Consider the following 19,642-nt stretch of genomic DNA (forward strand, 5'->3'; position numbering starts at 1 on the left):
GCTGGCAGCTCACACTTCTTTCATTCTCAGTCATTGGTCTATTTTTTTCTTTTCAGAAACCTGTAAAGGGTGGAGGAAAGCTCCACATATTTTCCATCCCTGTTATATACAGTAGCTTGTTTTATGACTTTGTTTTAAAAACTATTGGCTTAGGGTACAATAACACAGATGTCTTTGCCTCACAAGAGAACCATGAATTTCCACTTCTCTCTCCTCTGTGACAGCTCCATTACCATCCGTGGTTATTCTCTTCTTTGGCCCTGAAACAAAAAAAAAATTGGTCCTTTTATCCCACAATATCCTCCTAAAATAAGATAATAGGATCAATAGACCGGGTATCCAGGCTTCCCAAGTTGGTCCCCCCTCATAAAAGTGACCATCTCCTCAGGAGCCATGACTGGCAGTAGCCTCCTACTAGCTCAATGTCTAGTCCCCAAAGGAGTGATAAAACTATTGTTGAAAAAATACATTTTTTTCCCTCGCATGTGCACAATAGGCATTTAAGTAAGTGGGGGCAGCACACAACAACTAAGAAAACTTTGTTGGTTGTCTTACTAAATCTTCACCTACATGACCCAGGTTTGACAACTTCTTAACACTCTCAGAAAACAGTGAATGCCTTGTAAAGAGCTCAGAGCTCCATCAGCTTCTCCTGGAAATATCTTAATTCAGATTGGAATGGGGGAGGGGGAAAGGAAAGGGGGGGATTACAGACACATCGTTGCAATGTTGGCGTTGTGCGGAGAAGTCATCTTGTCTTGTGTTTTTGTGGAGAATTCTCCCTTTCCTGTAACATGTCAGATTGTCATGGTGCAGTGTCGGGATGTATAAAATGGTAAGGTGTGAGTTTAATTAGCATGGAACCAATTTCTTGCTCTCTAATAATAACACCTTGAATTTATATATCACCCTCCCTCCAAGAAGCTTAAAGCATGAAGAATGAATTTTTCTCATTTTGCCTCAGCACACACCAAAGGCACAGGTAGGGAATCTTCTCTAATCTATAGATGGGGAAACTAAGGCAAAAAGAGTCCAAGGTTCTCCAACCCTGACGTAAGACCACAAAGAAAATCAGATATGGCGGGGGGGGAGCCTAGAAATAGAGTCCAGTCTCTAAACTCCTCATTTAAGGGTGTTTATGTTGAATTTTCTTGCTACTTCCTAGATGTGTCTGACTTATGCTAGGAAATAAACCAAAGGAAAATTATTCTCTATTATCTCCCACCCTGTTTGCCCTAACAGCATCCTCACTGGTCCTAATAACTCCTCAGATGACAAGGAAGGGATGTAGCTTATAGGAAAGGATGCTTTTACCAAAGGGCCATCCTGATCTGCACCTCAGGCAGGCAATCAGTGATTGCACAGTGAATGAATGAATGAATAGAACCCAAAATAGTAGATAGTAAGTTACCATCCCATCTCCACTTAGCCAGTCAACACACATTTATTAAGCCCTTACTCTGAGCCAGGCACAGTTTCTGTCATATAGCTTCCACAGAAGTATTGGACAAAGTTTACCTCTGCCTTCCTGGAAATAAAGAGTAGCTAGACTGGAATGGGATTCCTGATGGTCCCAACTGCTCTGAGGGGGCCTTGCACAGAGCCCCAACACAATCTATAACACTAAGCCAGTTGCTGAGCTGCTGCTCTCTGCAGTAATTGTGTGTGTGCATGTTTGGTCCCTCTTGCTGACTTTGATGAAGTTTTTCCATACTTGTAAGCAAGTACCTTTCACCAGGATGAGGATTAACCGGGGCTATTAGGGCTCGTCAAGAACAGATTCCTTCTCTTCCTTCATTTGAAATGTTTTCTTCCTGGGGATTATGAGTTAATGCATCTGGAACAGCATTCGCTCCTCCAGGTTTGTGGTTTCTCTGAAAGCCATATTCCAGGAATCGTACACATGCCATCTGGCGATGGTTCCTCTTGGATCTGGGTTTGCCATTAAACATTGTAAAGAATACTGGCCATTTATCACCATGAATCTGGCACCTTCTAAATATGGGGAGAAATGATCAATTCCTCAAATGGGATCTAAATAGGGCTAGGGTGCTCATGGGTGAGTTGTCAGAGCTGGATTCTTTCTTTTACAAAGTTAAAAAATATTAGGCCTTTGATAAGAACTGTTGAATGCTCTAAGAATATTGTTCCACCTTTCCTGGTGGGTGATTGGCCAGAGGTGGGGAGAGCCTAATAAATATTCATTTGAGGTCTAATACTAGAATTAGAGATTTAGGGCTGGAAAGGATATTCATGTCACCTAATCCAATCTCCTCCTGTTTCCAGATGAAAAAATTGAGTCTCAGAGAAGCAAAATAATTTGATCAAGGTCACAGATGTAATAAGTGTCAGGGTCAGAATTTGAACACAGAACCTCTGAACTTGGGTTAAACACTCTTTTCATATCACTGTGCTAATTAATTTAAATATGACCTTAGTCAAGAATTCCTTAGTGACACAGGCATTTGGAACTCATGGGAAGGATGCTTTCCACAGAAATCCCTCCAATGGCCAAAGCCTAACTCTAAAGGATATATGTTGGAGATTGAATATTTTGGTATGATGACAGCTATTAAAAGTATTGTTCTTAAATTTTTATAGATCAATGTATGCTCAGATGGTTGTAGACAACAGTTCTGTTTTTAATGATGCTTAATTTCCAGCACAGTGTATTTGTTGAATTCTCAAGGCTATATTTCAGGATTTGTATTTGTAGGATGGGGGCTTACCATCTGCTAATTTATAAAGAATGGCAAGTTTCTGGTGTAAAATCAAGTCTTTTCAGGTATCCAGAAGATGGTAAATTTTTTCAGCCTTTGGTGCAGGGGTTCTTATCCTGGAATGCTTGACCTTGTCTTTAAAAAAACAGAGAGATAGAAAAATAAATAGATAACTTTTTCAATATATTTGACTTATTTCTTAATCCTATATGTTTTATTTTAGGCATTTAAAGCATTATTCTGAGAAATAGTTCAAGGTATTCTCCAATCAAAGGGATCCATGACCCCCAAAAAAGATTATAACCCCAATGATAATAGTGTGTTGTACAGCTTCTATCGTTCTTTTTTATAATCTGCATCAGTCAATAAATCTGGACTCTTTAAGCACAACTTGTCTCTAGTTCCTAGTGGCAAACACGTAATTCCGAATCTATTATAAACCTGTCCATTTTCACAAACAAATTCACATGACTCATTCATTTATTCTACACTATTTTGGTAACATAGATTCATTTAGGTCATGGGGATATTAGCCCACAGAGCACCTTCTGATTTCCCTCTCAGATCTTAGCCTTTCCATCGGCTCCATACAGAGATAAACCACTTTCAGTTACATTTGACAAATCCAGTGACATATACTTGTCAGCTTTTACAGTGAAATAATGTCTGCCTCTTCTAAAAGTTTTTCTATAAAACTTTAGCCTATTTATTGTGTGCTCTGAAAACACCTACCAACTGTCTTCCTTCTCTTTGATAAGTAAGTGTGAATGTTTCTATAGCTGTCTTGGTGCTAGGAATTGCTTAGAAAGATATTTCATTAACATCGTACACATATTTGTTTAGACATCTGCATCAGTTGTCATCCATTTTACTATACTGAAAGTGTACGTTAAGAATGATATCACATAGGTGTTAATTGCTACAGATATGTTCTTCCCATTAAGCTTTGGATTCAGGTTGCCGGTGAGTCTCTTAATGTAAATACCAAGAGTTTTCACCTTAATAGTCTAGACTCAATGTATGTTACCTGGAGGAGACGAAGCATTTGTATAAATTACCTTTATCCACTGATTCAAGTTGACCTCCACATTAAGGCCTCCTGTTTCTCTTCTTTCTTATTACACAAGTAAGACATTTCCACTTTCTAGTCCAGATGACATTTTTATACTATTATTAAAAGTTTCTACAAGATAAAACCAGATCTAATTAATGAGCATTTATTAAGTGACTATTATGTGCCAGGCACTGTGTTATTTAATGTTTTTTCCTTAGTGGAAACATGACAAGATGTCATCTAAGAATATCAAGTGACTAATATGATGTTTTGTCTTGAAAAGTCACACTTGTGTCTGTTTAGGAGAAATCATGATAGAATCTGCCTTAGCTAAAGCATAGTGGGCTTTCGTGGAAGCTACCAAGTTTAAACAAATTGCTGTTAACACTATTATGTTGGTAGTATATTTTAAGTGGAGAACAGTTTTCTATGAAGATATCGAATACAATATCATTAACATGATCCTTGAGTCTCTTTTATATGTTTGTTATAGAGGATATTAGTGAGAAACTGAGTCAAAGGTTTTGTGAAAATCAATAAAAGCAGTCTAAATGTTACTGCTTTTGAGTGGGCTGTTCAATGATCACTAAATCAATAATGAATTTCTTTTACATTCCAGGTTTTGGGAGCAAATTCTTTTTTCTCCCTAACCTATACATTGTTTTCTGTTTCATTTGGTGTTCATTAGCTCTCATGGGTTCAATTACCATCTCTGAGCAGATGACTCCCAGATCTGTATATTCATTCTTTCTCCTCAGCTCTAGTCTCACATTATGAGCTTCCTATAGGACATTTTGACCTAGATGTCGTATAGGCATTGAAAATTCGATATTTCTAAAGCACAATTCATTATCTTTTTTCTCAAGTCTACCCCTCTTTCAAACTTTCCTATAACTATTAAGGACAACACTATTCTTCTCTCTTCAATTCGCAATCTCAGTGCTAGCTTTAATGCCTCATTCTCCCCCAAATCACTCATCCATTCATGTACCAAAAGTTGTTGTTTATCTCCATAATCTCTCTTGCAATATATCTCCTCATGACTCACACACCTACCACGTTAGTTTTGGTCTTTATCAACTCTCTTCCAGACTATTAAAATAGTCTCCTATTTAGTCTCTGTACCTCGAGACCCTCCCCACTCTGATCCTTTTCCAACACAATTACCAGTGGTGATATATATACACACATATGTATGTGTGCATACGTACATGTGCATATATGTATACACACACTTATGTGTGTATGCATGTACATGAACAAACATGTAATAAATGCTTTACAAGCATTTATTAAGTGCTTTCTGTGTGCTAAGCACTGAACCAAGGATTGAGGATTCAAAGACAAAGGTAAATCATTTCCTATTCTCAAGGAAAGGCAACATGTATCTTTGTCATGCCTGCTTGCATTTATATGTTTGGCATATACTAAGCACTTAACAAATAAATGTTTTTTGCTGAATAGATTTTTAATAGCTAATAATAGCTAGCATTATATAGTGCCACTTGTGTATCAGGTACCATGCTTAGCACTTAATATTATCTGTCTTGATCCTCTCAACAACCCTGGGGGGTAGGTCCTGTTATTATCCCCATTTGGCAGTTGAGGAAACTGAAGCAAACAGAAGTTAAGTGACTTGCCCAGGGTCACACAGCTAGAAAGTATCTGAGGCTGGATTTAAACTTGTGTCTTCCTGACTCTAGAACCATTGCTCTGTCTAGTATGCCACCTAGATGCCTCTCTTTCTAAGCATTCGTAACTTTTGGAGTGATGCAAGGCATGTTACTATTGTCTAGAATTATGTATTTAACATTATGGGGAACTCCCCCAATGCAGATGGGTTACTTATCATTGAAAAGTTAAGTGATATATTCATGGTCACATAGTGTATTTCAAAGATTGGACTTGAACCCAGGCCTTCTCAGCTCCCAAGACTAGTTATCTATTCATTTTATCATGCTACCTTTCACATCATCATCATCATCACCACCATCATCTTCAGTGAACTCTGACTCTTGGCCAGGGATGGGTCTAGGCCACAGGTTCCCCAAACCTGGTTGAGGCAGAACAAATCTAATTCCTCTTTCATATGACATCCCTTTAATTATGTGATAATGCCCCCCATCTCTACCCTGGTCTTCTCTTCTTCAGGCTAAACATTCCAAATACTTTCATATGACATGGTCTCCAATCTTCTCATCTGATTCTCCAGTTACCTTTGTGATCTTAAATAAATCCTTTCCCTTTGCAAACTGGGGGACTTGGCCTAGCTAATCTCTGAGGTCTGCTTTAGCCATAAATCTATGAATCTATGAGCTTGTGATGTGTCAAGCATATGCATGTACATATACATATACACACATACGTAGCTAACATTGAGACCTCTTGGCACTCTAGGAAAGTAACAGCATCATGTCCATGGCCTTTCCTTTACTACTTTGTACTGACTCTGGGGATATTAGTAAAGTTTTTCCAATAAACCAGGACTGAGGGTAAGGTAGGAAAGTTTCCCCAGCCTTAGATAAATAGAATACACATGTTGTGATTTAAGGAATGGCAGAACAGAGTGGCCCAGCAAGGACAATGGGCTTTATTATTCCATTGCAAAGGATTGATGGTGGAAGTGAACCTAAGCTTTCACTTTCCTCTTTGTGATTAGAAGGCTCTGTTCTAGGGAGAAGCCTCAAAATATCACCAAGTGACATCATCTTTCAAGAGGAAGCATCAGAGAATGCTGAGACCTGGTACTAGAGTCAGAGGACCTGACTCCATCACTTATTCACTCTCTGACCTGGTATACTCAGTTCCCCTCTCCAGGTCTGTTTCTTTGTCTTCATAATTAAAGTGGTGGTAGCAAGATAACTTCACAAAATTTTAAGCACCAAAAGTAAATATAAATTATTATAATTTGTAAGGTCCCTTCCTGTTCTCAAATTCAGTGAAGAAACAGTGACAATATGGATTCAAGAAATTCTTACCCCATTTCCAGATCTCATTTTGGCCTCAAATTCTTCCTCCTCCAGTCCTTTCATGATTCCCCAGATTAGTTCTCGAAGTGACCATGGAGATCATTTCCTCCAAGCTCCCTCATTTTACAGATGAGGAATCTGAGACCCAAAAATTGTAAGTGAATTGCCCAAGGTCACAGAGGGAGTAAATGGTGAAGACGGGGTTCAAACCTAGATACTCCAACTTCAAAAATAGGGAAAAGGAAATGTCCTGGTTTTCAGATTCTCTCCCTGACCTATGGGAGGTGTCCAAGGTGGGCAAGAGGTGGGAATGGACAGGGTTGGGACCAAAAAATGAGAAGGCAAAGTCAGAATGGGGGAAGAGTGAATAGTTAGCTGGTGAATTCAAACAACTTGGGTGGCCAGCCTGGGTCAGTCTGGCTAATGAGCATTTGTTTTGTTTTCTGCATGTGTCTGTTTTTGCCATACAGATTATGTTTTCAGCCTAACCCAAGTTTGTTGAAAATGGGACTCCATCCCACTTGGTTCACTTTGTCCCAGCCTTGGAAATAGCTTCTCACTTACTCACCCAATTATTGCCGGGAGATTCAGTAGAGTGGAAAGAGCAGGAAAGAATTCAGTAATCTTTCACTGCTATCTCCATCATAAAGGAAGGGAGGTCATTACAGACGTATATTTTCTGGTAGCAGCTCAGGAGTCTCCAGCTGTGTCCAACCAGGGAGAAACAGCTGGTTGGATCCTGAAGAGTCACCGGATCTCACAGAGACCAAATACTCAGCTGTTTCAGTTCTGCCTTTTGGGCATGGTAGAGACACAAGCCCTTCCCAGGACTGATTTCCAGAAGCAACTAGAAGCTGACTAGTGTTCTAGCTATCACTGTGATGCAGCCCAAAGTTCCCATCGCCTTGCAAATCGACAGCATGGACAGAAAACCTAGCCCCTTGGGTCAAAAAATGATGAGCTGCCCCTGAGGTTGTCTGTGAAAAGATTGCCTGCTTGGGGAGTCCTAGGAGAGATTTCTGGGTGGCAGGGCAGGTGCCAGGGGATGCTGTTATCTGGGAAAATGAGGAGCCTGCTTTGGCAACGGCATTTCAGAATCTCCACCACTGCTACCCTGCCTGATGCTCACTTCTTAATCACTAATTCCAGGTCTCTACAGGGGAACTAATTCCATAACATATAATGTATAAATAATTTTTTTTAATTAGGACTTGACAGAATAATTGTAAAATTGATATTTTACTTACAAACCCTTTTCTTAGAGTCTTCAAAGTGACAGCAAAGGCAAACTTTCGCTGCAGCGAGAATTTTACAAGATGTAACATATTAAGAAGGAGCAAACCATATTGAGAGTAATTAAATTATCTCTGAATGTAGCTGACTTCTTTTCTGAGTGAGGTTTTCTAGTCTCAGACATGGATGTGTCATGGGCCTGGGCAAGTTCTTAGGCAGTTTGATGACCTTACTTTTCACCATGTCCGATGACGAAGTTAGGACAACTCTCATGGATGGTTATTGTCCAGTGGCACCAGGATGCTTCTTGTTTGGGCAGGAAATGATATGAAGACAATCATGGCAGTCTAGGGTTTTGGGATTGGGGGAAATGGATTTACCATATATTTGTCTCCTAAAAAGAAAAGATATTCAGTGAGGTTTAAGGTTATTGACTTATGTTGTATCAACTAACAGAGTAGAGCAAGCACTTGGCTAGCTCAGGCCCCTAAACCCACTTTGATAGGAAGTATCTAGGGAACTTCTTCAAATAAACGAAAACAACAACAAAAGCAGACAAACAAACAAACAAAATAAAACCACAACACAATTTGGGGTTTGTAGTTTGGTTGGAGTGGTTTCGATTTACATATAGTCATAACCTAAAAGAGCTAATTAGAAATTCCTGGGGAAGTGAACTCACTAATTCATTGATTTAGGGTTTGGAAGGAAAAACAATGTCAGAATGTTTTAGGTTCCCATATCAAGCTAGATAAAATTGCTTCAAGTCTTCAGACATTGTCTATACTGTACAGACAGTCTATGAGACCAAGTAGTTCATAAGATGTATTCAAAAAATCATAAATCTAGAGCAGGAAGGGTTCTCCAGTCCAACTCTGCTCCCATTTTACAGATGAGAAAACTGAGGCCCAGGGAATGTAAAGGCTTGCTCAAGGTCACTCAAGCAAAATTTGAACCTATGCCCTCTTACTCCATAGCCAGTATACTCATTCAGTTATCCTCCACCCCCTCAGAACCACTTTGGGCCTTGGCACTGATCTGTGTATTCTCACATTTCTGATTCCAAGGAGCCACAACCATGATAGCCACTTTCCCTCCCGCTTTGAACTCCTATGGTATTTACTCAACCATACCATAATAATAATAGCAATAATAGCTAATATTTATACAGTCCTTTGAGGTTAGAAAAGTGCTTTACATACTCTCTCATTTGACCTGGAAGTAGGTTCTATTATTATCCCCCATTTTTATTTTTCAAGGGAGGGGGTGAAGCGATTGGGATTAGGTGACTTGCCCAATGTCACACAGCGAGTAAGTGTCAATTGTCTGAGGCATGATTTGAATTCAGGTTCTCCTGACTCCAGGGCTGGTGCCCTATTCACTGAACCACCTGGCTGCCCACCCCCCCTTTTGTTTTTGATGTTGTCAAGTTTTACTGTATACGTCAAATACAAGGGTACTGTGTACATAGGAGATAGGAGAGAATCATTTCTTAATCTCCTCCTCCTTGGACAAAGTCTTGATGATCTTCTCTTCCTTAGCTTGCAGATGCTCTGCCCAGTGTTTTTGTGTTTCGTTAGTCTTGGACCAGTGAGCTTCAGCCTGTTCCGCCAAGTGATGAGGGAACTGAGGCTGAGAACACCTCAACGATGTGCGTAGAGTCAAGCATCTAACCAGCACCTGAAGTGAGATTTGAACTCCAGGTGTCCTAGTTCCAAGTCCATCTCTCTTCCCAGTGAGTCACCTAGCTGCCCTGACTCATCATTACTTACTGAGAAATGCCTTTTACTGTTTCTTAACTATTACAAGTGGATGAGCTTTGACTCTTCACCTAGATGGGGAGCTCTTGAGGACAGACTGTTTCTCCTCTTGTATCTCCTTCCACATTCAGCATGGTGCTGGGCACTGGGCAAGAGCATGACAAAGACTTTTTGAATCTGTGAATTTGTTCATATATTCATTCTTTAGTCCTTTTAAGACTCATATCAGCCAATAGAAAATTATCCTGATGACTGTTTTCATATGATTTCCCATATAACTCAGAGTTGTTCTGATGCCATATGACCATGCACATCCATGAGTTTACCTCAAGCTCACCACTGGCCATAGTGACAAGTAAGTCTCCTAGAGGTGTGACCAGGCCTACATTCATGTATGAGGTACGAAAAATTCACCTGGAAAAGAAGTTGTTCATTTTACCCAAAGATAATCTAATTATGCTCAATTTCCTTTTCCTCCTTAATGCATTCCAGCTTGTAAGAAAGTTTGCCTTTCCTGTCACTTGGTAGACTAAGAATCTCTCTCCCTTGAAAGTCAGCCTGAATTTTTCATATTAGTTATATTGGAATTAGTTATATTATCACTATATTACTAACCATATTAGATTGGAATACTGTGATCTCTTTAGTCTGTAAAGACAATGTAGAAGTAGGAACAAGGTTTATAAATTCATCAGCTAATTGGTACAGTGAATAGATCAGTGGCCCTGGAGTTAGGGGGACCTGAGTTCAAAGCCAGCTTCAGAAAACTGCCAGCTGAGTAACCCTGAACAAGTCACTTAACCCTCATTGTCTCCCACCCCCAAAAGTTGGATATAGACTTGCTTGCTTCACCCCAGAATCATAGAACCAGAGAACACCCTGGAAGCTTGAAAGAGAAATCAGTGGAAAACAGTCTTAAGAGGAAGACATTCATATATAGTGGTCTGCATTTTACAAAATGCTTTCACATTCATTTAATCCTCCTAAGGTACATCTGAGAAAGGCAGGACAAGTATTATTTCTTGTTTAAACGTGAGAAAACTAAAAGCTCAGCAAGGTGACTTGCTCCTAGCATCACAGGTCTGGAGCAGGAAAGGTCTTCAGAGGATGTCTAAACCTAACTCACTTTTTTCTGGGTGAAAGAGACTAAGTGTCACACAAGGTCACACAGTTAATGATTGTCATAGGTGGGATCTGAGCCCAAGTCTGCTGACTCCAGAGTAAGGCTCTTTACACTGAGCCAAGATGATGTGGATAGGAAGTGGGGGCACTGAAATTTAAACTAAAATCCCTTGATTCTAGGCCCCCAGTGTAAAGATACAACATTTCCTGTTATCACCATTTTATGCAAGCTAAAACTGGAAAACTGGTTTGCAGAATCTAGGATATTAGCATTGAAAAAGATCTTGGAGCATACCTAGTCCTTTTGGGAATGAGATATTTACAAAAAGTTAAAGGTCACAAGGCAATATGGTTCCGAGAGGAAGAATCCTGGAAAGGGGTTCAAATCCTCCTCTTGTACCTCTCTACCTATAAGATTTGGATGCATCATTTAATCATTCAGTTTCTCTGGGCTCTTCCAAAGGGATCTCAAGTTTAACATATCCGAAATAGAGCTGATTATGTCCCCCTCCCAAATCCACTCCTTTTCTGTTTTTCCCTATTCATGGCAAAAGGCATTATAATCTTTCCAAACACCCAGATACACAACCTCAGTATCATCCTTGACTGATCACTCTCACCCCAAAAATCAAATCACTTGCTAAATCTTGTCATTTTTATCTCTACACATACATCTTCTATCCATCCTCACCTCAGCATTCATGTAATCCAAACCCTAGTTCAGGTACTCATCATTTCTCTCCTGGATTATTACAATAGCATCATATTTGGTCTTCCTATCTGACCCTCTTCTTTACTCCAAACCATCCTCCACCCAGCCACAAAAGTGATTTTCCTAAAGTGCAGGTCTGATCATATCATTCTTCTCCTACTCAATAAACTCAAGTGGTTTCCTCTTACTTCTTGGGTTCACCATAACCATCCCTTTTGCCTCAGTAAGAGAAACAGGAGCGGAGCCAAGATGGCGGAGTAGAAAGACACACATACACAGAGCTCCGAACCCACAACCCACAGAACGGCTACAGGGGAGTAACTCATGGCGAATTCTGCACCCAGAGGCCACAGAATATTGGAGCGAGGGAGATTTCTGTTCCGGAGGGACCTGCAAACCTCTTGCGGGGGGTCCTTAACACTGCGGACTGGGCACCGAGACTGGGAGCTGAGGGCAGCCCTGCAGCAGCCGTGGCACCGAGAGGAAAAGATCCAAGCAGGCTTCGGGGACGGGACCTCCAGCGGCCACGCGGGTCCCTCCACCCACAGAGGGACCTGCAAACCTCTTGCAAAAGGTCTGTCGCGCTGCAGACACGGAGCCCAGCCCAGCCCAGACCTGCTGCGGCCACGGCACCAAGAGAAACAGACCCGAGCAGGCTTCAGGGATGGGATCTCCAGCGGCCGCACAAGTCCCTCGGCCCACAGGTGACGGGGGTCGGTGAGAGAGTCTCTTTGGCGGGTCGAGAGGGGAGTGGGGTGCCCCCATGATTCGGGCCCCCCGGGAGGTAGAAGCAGAGAGGAGGCTGCAGACCGGGGCTCCCCAAGCGGGCGGGAGCCTGGATCCATTGTGGAAGGTCTGTGCATAAACCCCCTGAGGGAACTGAGCCTGAGAGGCGGCCCTGCCCCGACCTGACCACCTGAACTTAATTCTCACACTGAATAGCAGCCCTGCCCCCGCCAAAAGCCCTAAGGCTGGAAGCAGCATTTGAATCTCAGTCCCCAAACGCTGGCTGGGAGGACCAGGAGGCGAGGTGGGTGTGAGGAGAATATTCAGAGGTCAAGTCACTGGCTGGGAAAATGCCCAGAAAAGGGAAAAGAAATAAGACTATTGAAGGCTACTTTCTCGGAGAACAGACATTTCCTCCCTTCCTTTCTGGTGAGGAAGAACAATGCTTACCATCAGGCAAAGACACAGAAATCAAGGCTTCTGTGTCCCAGCCCACCCAATGGGCTCAGGCCATGGAAGAGCTCAAAAAGAATTTTGAAAATCAAGTTAGAGAGGTGGAGGAAAAACTGGGAAGAGAAATGAGAGATATGAAAGAAAAGCATGAAAAGCAGATCAGCTCCCTGCTAAAGGAGAACCAAAAAAATGTTGAAGAAATTAACACCTTGAAAACTAGCCTAACTCAATTGGCAAAAGAGGTTCAAAAAGCCAATGAGGAGAAGAATGCTTTCAAAAGCAGAATTAGCCAAATGGAAAAGGAGATTCAAAAGCTCACTGAAGAAAATAGTTCTTTCAAAACTAGAATGGCACAGATGGAGGCTAAGGACTTTGTGAGAAAGCATGATATCACAGAACAAAGAGAGAAGAATGGAAAAATGGAAGATAATGTGAAATATCTCATTGGAAAAACAACTGACCTGGAAAATAGACTCAGGAGAGACAATTTAAAAATTTTGGGACTACCTGAAAGCCATGATAAAAAAAAAGAGCCTAGACATCATCTTTCATGAAATTATCAAGGAAAACTGCCCTGAGATTCTAGAACCAGAGGGCAAAATAAATATTCAAGGAATCCACTGAACACCGCCTGAAAGAGATCCAAAAAGAGAAACTCCTAGGAACATTGTGGCCAAATTCCAGAGTTCCCAGGTCAAGGAGAAAATATTTCAAGCAGCTAGAAAGAAACAATTCAAGTATTGTGGAAATACAATCAGGATAACACAAGATCTAGCAGCCTCTACATTAAGGGATTGAAGGGCATGGAATAGGATATTCCAGAAGTCAAAGGAACTAGGACTAAAACCAAGAATCACCTACCCAGCAAAACTGAGTATAATACTTCAGGGGAAAAAATGGTCTTTCAATGAAATAGAGGATTTTCAAGCATTCTTGATGAAAAGAACAGAGCTGAAAAGAAAATTTGACTTTCAAACACAAGAATGAAGAGAACCATGAAAAGGTGAACAGCAAAGAGAAGTCATAAGGGACTTACTAAAGATGAACTGTTTACATTCCTACATGGAAAGACAATATTTGTAACTCTTGAAACATTTCAGTATCTGGGTACTGGGTGGGAGTACACACACACACATGCACACACGCACACATACATAGAGACAGAGTGCACAGAGTGAATTGAAGAGGATGGGATCATATCTTAAAAAAAAAATGAAATCAGGCAGTGAGAGAGAAATATATGGGGAGGAGAAAGGGAGAAATGGAATGGGGCAAATTATCTCTCATAAAAGAGGCAAGCAAAAGACTCATTAGTGGAGGGATAAAGAGGGGAGATGAGAGAAAAACATGAAGTCTACTCTCATCACATTCCACTAAAGGAAAGAATAAAATGCACACTCATTTTGGTAGGAAAACCTATCTCACAATACAGGAAAGTGGGGGACAAGGGGACAAGCAGGGTGGGGGGGATGATAGAAGGGAGGACATGGGGAGGAGAATGCAATTCAAGGTCGACACTCATGGGGAGGGATAGGATCAAAAGAGAATAGAAATAATGGGGGACAGGATAGGATGGAGGGAAATATAGTTAGTCCTATACAACACAACTATTATGGAAGTCATTTGCAAAACTACACAGATTTGGCCTATATTGAATTGCTTGCCTTCCAAAGGGAAGGGGTGGAGAGGGAGGGAGCTAAAGAAGTAGGAACTCAAAGTGTTAGGATCAACTGTAATGTTCTTACAACTAGGAAATAAGAAATACAGGTAAAGGGGTAAAGAAAGCTATCTGGCCCTACAGGACAAAAGAAAAGACGGAGACAAGGGCAGAGAGGGATGATAGAAGAGAGAGCAGATTGGTCACAGGGGCAATTAGAAACCTTGGGTTTGGGGGGGGAGGGGATAAAAGGGGAGAAAATTTGTAACCCAAAATTTTGTGAAAATGAATGTTAAAAGTTAAATAAAAAAAAAAAGAGAGAGACAGAAGTCAGGTTTAAAGGTTCATTGGTCTGACCCTAATTAATATCTTATTCTAATATAAATTCTTATATATTTCTTAACCAACTTTCCCCTGTGCTCCTTGGACTGGTTAGATCTTCCAGCTTTGTGAAATGGGGACCCTGCTAGACATGTACCTATTGGCTAGGAGGGATATACAATTAAAAAAGAGAGAGAGAAGGAAAAAAGAAAAAAAAATTCCAGTTCTGAGTGTAAGTTTAAAAATGTAACTAAAAGCCTTCATCAAAGTTTAAAGAGCTTCTGGCGCTTTTAGCATTTCCTTATTCTGATTTATTGACAATGACACACCTAGCAACAGTCTTTTCTGCCAAGGCAGGCAAGTAATGGCCTTGGGATGGGGGGTGTGTGGGGGGGGTGGAGGGAAGGGGGAGAAGAGAGAGAAGGAGAAGGAAGAGGAAAGGGAGGGAAGGAGAGAAAGGGACAGAACGAGAGAGAGAGAGAGAGAGAGAGAGAGAGAGAGAGAGAGAGAGAGAGAGAGAGAGAGAGAGAGAGAAAGAGAGAGAGAGAGAGAGAGAGAGAGAGAGAGAGAGAGAGAGAGAGAGAGAGAGAGAGAGAGAAAACAAGAAGGTGCTGTTCATGGGAGAGAGGCCCTGATTACAGCCCACTAATTTGTTATGCACTCCGGCAAATCAGCGGTGATTCATATGACAAATAAGGAGAAAAAATTAACAGCTGTCATGTTGTGATGTGTTAATTTCCTGACAGTCTCTGCACTGCAGCCAATTACTGATTTAAGGGCAGGGAGAGAGGGCCCTGTTCGAGCTTCTAATTAGGCTTCTTCAAGACTAAAAGGATAAAAGGAAAAAATAAGAGCAAGAGAATGAAGCAGGTAGCTGGGCTCCCATAAAGCACACATGCTTTAAAAGCCCCAGTTAAATAGCTTTAAGCTTAAGTGTGTTTAAGAGAAGAATTTAGAAACATTTATTCACTTTTATCCATGACCTGGTGGTTTAGGCTTTTGTGGAGTAATTGGGAGATGAGCAAGGCCCACGGCTCCCTTTGCCCTCCTTCTGCAAGAGTCCAGCCTCTTGGATGTAATCTACTCATAATACCTTTGTTTAGTAATGTCAACAACCATTCATCATAGACTGCAGATGGAAGGGGAACAGGACTTGCATGAGGCTCCCCAGAGGCTCCTCAGGCCCCACTACAGGGAGGTCTGGGGTTGAGACAACCCTAACAATGACGTACAGGTTTGATGTGGGGAGAGTGGGTGGGGGCAAGATGGAACATCACTGGTCTTACCTGGAGTCCATAGCTTGCCATGGCCGCATTATGTACCAAAGAGGAGTTGTGGATGGGCCACATGAAAAGTTGCCAAGGGCTCTTGCTGAGATGACAAGTTTGGATCTCTGCAGGGACTAGGACATTAATTGCTTGATTGTGGATTGTGTCAACAGGTAAAATGGGTTGGTTCACATAACTTAGATTGGCATCTCCAGTGGTCCAATGACATGGCTTTTGGTCAGATCTGTGGTCCCATGGTCTCCACAAAGAACTATGAAGATATGGCTTAACATATCCCTTCTGGGAAGGATATGGCAGAACCTGGATTCTAGGAAAGACATTGTAATCTCATCCCCTGGGCATGAGGCAAATTCACTAACATTAAATGACATATTTAATTTGCATACTAGACAAATATTTACTATTCAACAAATATAAATACCTCTGCTTAGTTTTTAAAGCCCTTCACAACTTGGCCTTAACCTATCTTTTCAGCCTCCTATATCACTTTGCCTCTTGCGCTCTACAATCCAGACACTTTGGCCTCATTACTGTTCCCCTTTTATACTTCCTCTCATCTATGCCTTTGCCCTCCCTGTCTCCCATGCCTGTGATTCACTCATTCTGTACCTCCATCACAGAGAATTATTTTCTTCCAACAGAGTTCAAGTATACCCTTTTCCATAAAGCCTTTCCTGAAGCTTCTTAACTATTAATGATTCCCCTTCATCCAAACTATCTTGTAATTAGGTACCTTGGATTTATTTAATATATTATTTTATATATACATATATATGCATATATATATGTATATATATACACGCACAAATACATGCTCCTATTAGAAAGTAAGCCCATTGAGTGTAGGAACTGTTACATGGGTATAGTGATCTATGCCTGTAGTCTCTACCACTGGGGAGGCTAACACTAGTGGATCACTAGAAGGAAAAGGAGAGGAAAAGAGGAAAGGAGAGGGACTGTTTCATTCTTTATACATATGTTTATTGATTGATTAATTGACTGATTACTGTGCACCATTGGACCTTGTGAGAGACAAAGAGAAGTATGGCATTATCCATGCCTTCACAAAGCTTTCCGTCTACTGGAGGAAACAAGACAATAGTGGTAACTTGCACTTATGTAGACCTTTAAAGTTTACAAAATGTTTTCCTCACAATCTTGGGAAATGGGCAGTGCAATTAACATCGTCGTCATTTTACAGATGAAGAAACCAAGGCTCATATAAAAGGGTTAAGTGGCTTACCAAGCATCATAGCTAGTAAATAATGGAGAGAAGATTTGAACCCAGATCTCCAGACTTCAGGTCTAACTCTCTCTGTACTCCTCTGTACAATCTGCCTCTCAGTATATATCCACAAAATATCTCCCAAAAGGTAAGAAGAGTTAATTCTTATAAAGGAGTGAGGAGCTGTGTGCAAATAAAGAGCTCTGGGACTCGTAAAGGGTGAAATCCCTTCTTGCTGGAAGTAAAATCTCTAAATCTTTCCCACTGACACACTAGGAAGACAAATGACTGTGGGGACAGTCTAGTCCTATAGTAGAAATCCAGGGTCAAGAAGGGTCACAAAATCTGATAGTTGAAAGGGGTGCCAGGGTTCCACTAGTGCCTCTAGCTCCTAAGCATGAAAGTCTTCTAAAACAGGGACTCTGTGTGCCCTGGACCCCTTTGGCAGTCTGGTGGAGCCCAAGGATCTCTTCTCAGAATATGTTTTCTAAATGCATAAAATAAAATACATAAGATTACAAAAAGAATTAAATCTACTGAAATAGTCATTAAATTTTTTTAAAAAAAATTCATAGAGCTCAGGTTAAGAATCCCTGTTCTGCAACACCTCTAGTAAATGGTGATCCAATTACCGCTTGAAACTCAAAGTAGAGGAAGATATACTACCTTTCCCCTTTTGGAAAGCTGTCATCCTTAGGAAATGTTAAATTAGAAAATGCCCTACATCTACCTGATATCTAGCTCTCTCAAGGCAATCTGAACCCAGCATTTGAGAAGCCCTGTGGTCTATCCTCCTACTGCTGGACAAGATCTCTTGAGATGATACTGTCTTTTACTAAAAGCTTCTGGGGAAATAGAGTCCATTCTTATGTCCCTTATCTTTCTGATTTTGGTTGTCTCTGAATATCCCCAGCCATTGACTGAGAGGCAGCATTATGTACTGGGATGGGGCATTAGAGTCAGGAAGGCCTGGATTCTTATGCCACATTAGATGCTTATTAGATGCCAAAGTGTAAGTCTGACCATGTGACCCAACTGTTCAATGAACTCCAGCATTAAACTCTGAAGATACTTAAAGCTCTTCATGTCCTGGCCCCTTCCAGGCTTTCTTGGGTTCTTATACCTTACTCCTCTCATGTATTTTACAGCTTTACACTTGGGTCTGCCTGCAGCTCCTCAAACATGACCCTCCATCTCCTTGTGTCCTTTGTATTGGCCTTCCCCCATGCCTGCAATGCTCTGCCCTCTCACTTCCACATCTCATTCTCCCTGGCTTCTTTCAAAATTCAGTTCAAGTCATCTTCTATAGTAGGCCTTTCCTGGTCTTTCCAGTTTCCCCTTTCATATTACCTCTCATTTATACTACACACACACACACACACACACACACACACACATACACAAGCATATATACAATATAAGCACATATACATACATATATACACACATAAATGATATATAACTATATACTTACATATATATGTGTGTATCTTATATATTAGCTATTTCTATGTTGCCTCCTCTACTAGAATATAACCTTCATGAGGGCAGAAACTATTTTTGCATTTCTTGGCTTCCTTCTTATTTAGCACAATGCCTGGAACATAGTAAGTGATTATTAAATGTTTTTGATTGGCTGACTGACCAGATGTGAGAACCTGGGCAAGCCACTTGTTTCTATGGACCTCAATTTCGTCATCTGCAAAATTATACCAAATATGTACCAAAGAGAAGTTGTGGATGGGCCACATGAAAAGTTGCCAAGGGCTCTTGCTGAGATGACAAGTTTGGATCTCTGCAGGGACTAGGACATTAATTGCTTGATTGTGGATTGTGTCAACAGGTAAAATGGGCTGGTTCACATAACTTAGATTGGCATCTCCAGTGGTCCAATGACATGGCTTTTGGTCAAATCTGTGGTCCCATGGTCTCCACAAAGAACTATGAAGATATGGCTTAACATATCCCTTCTGGGAAGGATATGGCAGAACCTGGATTCTAGGAAAGACATTGTAATCTCATCCTCTGGGCATGAGGCAAATTCACTAACATTAAATGACATATTTAATTTGCATACTAGACAAATATTTACTATTCAACAAATATAAATACCTCTGCTTAGTTTTTAAAGCCCTTCACAACTTGGCCTTAACCTATCTTTTCAGCCTCCTATATCACTTTGCCTCTTGCGCTCTACAATCCAGACACTTTGGCCTCATTACTGTTCCCCTTTTATACTTCCTCTCATCTATGTCTTTGCCCTCCCTGTCTCCCATGCCTGTGATTCACTCATTCTGTACCTCCATCACAGAGAATTAAAGGTTGAACTTAATAGCTTCTAAAGTGTGTTCCATCTCTAAATCTATGATTCCCTCTTCCCAAATATCCATTAGTTCAGTTT

This window comes from Notamacropus eugenii, chromosome 1, assembly GCF_028372415.1.
Source record: "Notamacropus eugenii isolate mMacEug1 chromosome 1, mMacEug1.pri_v2, whole genome shotgun sequence".
NCBI classification, from domain to species: Eukaryota; Metazoa; Chordata; class Mammalia; order Diprotodontia; family Macropodidae; genus Notamacropus; species Notamacropus eugenii.